Raw genomic sequence first — 4604 nt, 5'->3', positions numbered from 1 at the left:
CCTTTTAGAGGCGGCCCTGCCTGCTCTCCGCCTAAGCCCAGAAGCCAAGATGGGGTCCCTCTGGCCCAGCCGGGGGGGGGGAGAGGGCCTCTCCAGGAGTGCCAATTGAATAACATATTGGGGGGGGGGTGTCCAGGTAAGCCCTGCCCTACATAATGGATCGCAAGACCCGGACGCACACATTCTTTTTGAATGGCAATACCCATCAATTTCGGGGAGGCCCAGCCCCCTCGAATATTTTATTGAGGGGCTTGGACCTTGGCCCCTAAGAGTTGGCTCCTCTGCGGCCTTCTGAGGGAATTGGCGGGGCAGGGTCCCGTGGGGCTTGCTTCCGGGTAAGCGCGTAAAATTGCACCGCTTTGGGTACCTCTCCAGTCTCCAAAGCGCGCGCAAGACGCACAGCGCCGCGCGCGGTTGGGCCCTCGCCGTCTAACAGACTTAAAGCAGAAGAACGTGGTGGGATTCCTCTCCTCTCCCTACTTTCTTTTAAAGCCAGTAAGTCCTGGGCTCGGCTGGTTGGTTCAATTTCTAGGAGGAGGAGATGGAAGCTAAGGCCCAGGGTGGCGTAGTAGCGGCTGAAGGTGTTGGACCGTCGGGTCTTGGGAGAGCAAGGCTAGCATCCCCGCGCATCTCGCTGGGTGCTTGCCCGTTAACCAACCGGCAGAGCTGCTGCGAGGATAAAATGGGGGAACCGCGGGCCACCTGTAGCTCCTTGCAGGAGAGCTGGGAGGTAAATGTTACAACGCAGGGACCCCGCACCTCCGGCGCGCGCCCCCGTGCACGCGAAGGAAGAGCGGTTTGAAAAGGCACCCCCCGCGCGCAATCTGACCCAAAAGGCAACATGGGGATGCTTCAAGCAAGCAAGCAAGCAACCCGTCTGGTGTGTGCCTGTCTCGTTTCACCACCACCCCTCCTCTCTCTCTCTCTCTTTTTTAAGGAGAGGCAGCTGCTCGGCAGGTGCAACTAGACACGAACAGACATGCCAGCAAGCTGCCATTCAGCCTACACAAGATGGGCAGGCGCCTGTTTCTAATTGCGAGGAAGAAGCTGGAGCACCTTCTTCGAAACCCACGCAATCAAAGCTCAGCCGGATCTTTCGCTGCCTGTTGCCAAATTCACGGAAGGAAAAGCTTCGCCAAAGGGAGAAGGGGGCGGCCTCTGTTTCCCTCTCATCAACTGTGGCAACCAAGGTACCAATTTGCCACAACACCCAGTTTCAATTTTACAGGGAGGGCGAGCAGGGTGACTTCTGCTGCTCCGGTAAGTTTCACATTTGGAATCAGCATCAAAGTGGATGCCCTCCTGCAGGTTGCAGAACGAAACCTGGCGCCTTCTCTGCTGCTTGCACTGAGTGGCACTGGGCAAAGGACTGAATCCCTTCTCTCCCTGCCTCCCTTATTCATAGCAGCATAGAATTATAGGGTTGGAAGGGACAGCCCACGGGGAAGTTTTTAATGTTTGATGTTTTACTGTGCTTAATGTTTCAATTGTTAAGAGGTTGCCCAGAATGGCTGGGGCATCCTAGTTGGGTGGGCAGCATAAAAATAAATTATTAACAATCCCACGCCTATTACTGCTCAGTGGCATAGCCTCTCACAGGGCTGTTGCAATCCGTAACTTATTAACTGTAATTTATTATTTATTATTATTAAAAACATATTATTACGAGTTACTGAAACCAGGCTAGCAGACTCTAAAAACAAGCTATGGATTGCAACCACCCTGTGAGGCTAAGCTGCCATTGAACATTATTATTTATTATTATTAATCATCCGTAAGTGACTGTGGAGGCCAATTCTGGATCCACACGCCCTTCCACAGTGCGGACATTGGTTTCTGGGCGGGAGTTGATCACGGTGAGGGTTTGTTAAGTGTGCCTTCCTCTTGGCATGTTTCTCCCTTGTGTCCTGCGTCTGAGTGTCTTCAAAGCACATGATAGCTTTAGAAAAGGCTGTTCTCCAATTGGAGCACTCACAGGCAAGTGTTTCCCATTTGTCGGTGTTTATACTACATTTTTAAAGATTTGCCTTGAGGCAGTCTTATTAATAATAGGCTGGATGAGGCACAATATTGGGGCAACTTCAAGTAGCAAAATAAACAATCTTCATTAATGGTTTCTGGTGTTCAAATGGCCCCAGCCCTGCATGAAGTAGCAGTAGATCTGGAGAAACCCCAAAAGCCCACCAAACTAGGCCAATGGGGGACTGTCAGGCGCATTGGCTGCAAAATGTTAGAGAGAAATGGAAAGCCAGATGGGAGACTGACCTGAATGGAAAGCCATGGCTGCGTGGAAGAGCAAACAGGTGCACACTCCACCCTGACGCATGTGTGTGATGCTCTCTTGTCAACAATGATTCCATTCTTCTCCTCCAGTGTCCCACCCTATTAAAACTGCATTGTATGCCTGTAACTAAAGCTCCACGCTAGGAACAGGTTCATTTCCCCTTTAATTTGTGTGCTCAGCCTGTTGCCTAACAGCCTCGGGAACAGAGGCGAGAGAAAGAGTACCAGATTTGATACTGGGGACAGAGCACGCTTAGCCCTTGGGGACATCCCACACAAAGATGCAGCTCAACATTAGGTGTGACAACACAATGATTTAAAAATAATAATTAAGGAGAATGGTGTATTTACCAGCCAGAATTTTTGTTTCCCTACTCTTACATAAGCAAGGTGCTTCCAGAATCCTAGGTTCCTAACCCTAGCAGACTGATCTGCTCTAAGTCTCTCTTGGAACCAAGCGTGGGTTGTCATTTTTCTTATGAGTGGTTACCGTAAAATAGAGGAAAGGCTCAGTGGCAGGTCATGTTTTGCATGCAGCAAGTCCCAGGTTCAAGTCCTGCCCTTTCCAGGTAGGGCTGAGAGCCCTATCTGAACTTAAGGAAAGCCACTTCCAGCCAAAGTGTAGACCAGCTGTTTCCAAACAGCCCACGGCCACATGGACTGCTTGAAAAGGGGCAGACCACCCAATTGTTTTTCTGCCTGTTGTAGCAATTGCAATGCACTAGACTTCTAGTTATGTCCACTTCGGACATGTGGTAGGTTGATGCTGCAGCCCCTCTCAAAAAAACAACTCCTTTCTGGCCTGTTGCTTTTCTTCTCTCTGGTGTACCAGGTCTTACTGACTCCCGAGATATTCAGGTTGAAGATTTGGTAGCAGGAACATTATAAAAGAGGTATCTCATCTAAATACAGTGGTACCTCAGGTTACATACGCTTCAGGTTACAGACCCCGCTAACCCAGTTAAGAACTTTGCTTCAGGATGAGAACAGAGATCGTGCTCTGGCGGTGCAGCGGCAGCAGGAGGCCCCATTAGCTAAAGTGGTGCTTCAGGTTAAGAACAATTTCAGGTTAAGAACGGACCTCCAGAACAAATTGAGTACTTAACCCGAGGTACCACTGTAATGGGACGCAGGTGGCGCTGTGGGTAAAAGCCTCAGCGCCTAGGGCTTGCCGATCGAAAGGTCGGCGGTTCGAATCCCTGCGGCGGGGTGCGCTCCCGTTGTTCGGTCCCAGCGCCTGCCAACCTAGCAGTTCGAAAGCACTCCCAGGTGCAAGTAGATAAATAGGGACCGCTTACTAGCGGGAAGGTAAACGGCGTTTCCGTGTGCGGCTCTGGCTCGCCAGAGCAGCGATGTCACGCTGGCCACGTGACCCGGAAGTGTCTCCGGACAGCGCTGGCCCCCGGCCTCTTGAGTGAGATGGGCGCACAACCCTAGAGTCTGTCAAGACTGGCCCGTACGGGCAGGAGTACCTTTACCTTTACCACTGTAATGCAAATCCCAAACAAACATCATGATAGCACAGAAGGGGGAAATGAATAGGAATAAACTGAAGGCGAGTAGCAAACACAATTCAGATGCTCTGATGCCCATGACTTTTTTGGATAGTAGCAGAACGGGAAATACTTAGGGCTGCAGAATGAGGCTCTTCACATTTCCGGAGAACCAAATCCCTCTGAATCCAACCCAACTTGCTCCTAAGTGAACATGTGCGGTTGCCTGTCAGATTGCTGCCTAAGATCAGGATCAGCTGACTTGAGTTTGCCACATTGCTCCAGGACATTGGAGATTTGGGAAACGCTGCGTCCAGTAATAAAGGCAGTCTTTCCGGTGCTCAGAGAACCTGCAACTTTAAACTGATACTATGCACACTCCCCCCCCCCCCCCAGTCTCAATTGCACCTATAAGCCCATCTGTATCTGGGCAGGAGATGTGCCTGCCTCTAGTTAGGGTACTGGCCATTAACAGAGATGACTTAAAAAATAAAGGATTGGGCAGACTAATGAAGGATATCAGAAAATAAATGGGCTCAAAGTGAGCCTTCTTGCTCAAGGAGCCGTTCACAACTAAACAGTTGCTGGGGGATACTAGATGGCCTAACATTTAACTAGCACCCTTCAAGTCGCTCCTTTTGCACCTATGTAATTGACACGCTGAGGGGACGCGGGTGGCGCTGTGGGTAAAAGCCTCAGCGCCTAGGGCTTGCCGATCGAAAGGTCAGCGGTTCGAATCCCCGCGGCGGGGTGCGCTCCCGTTGTTCAGTCCCAGCGCCTGCCAACCTAGCAGTTTGAAAGCACTCCCGGGTGCAAGTAGATAAATAG

This window comes from Podarcis tiliguerta (assembly GCF_965153285.1).
Source record: "Podarcis tiliguerta genome assembly, chromosome: 5".
Classification (NCBI taxonomy): Eukaryota; Metazoa; Chordata; class Lepidosauria; order Squamata; family Lacertidae; genus Podarcis; species Podarcis tiliguerta.
This window is presented reverse-complemented; position numbering follows the sequence as displayed.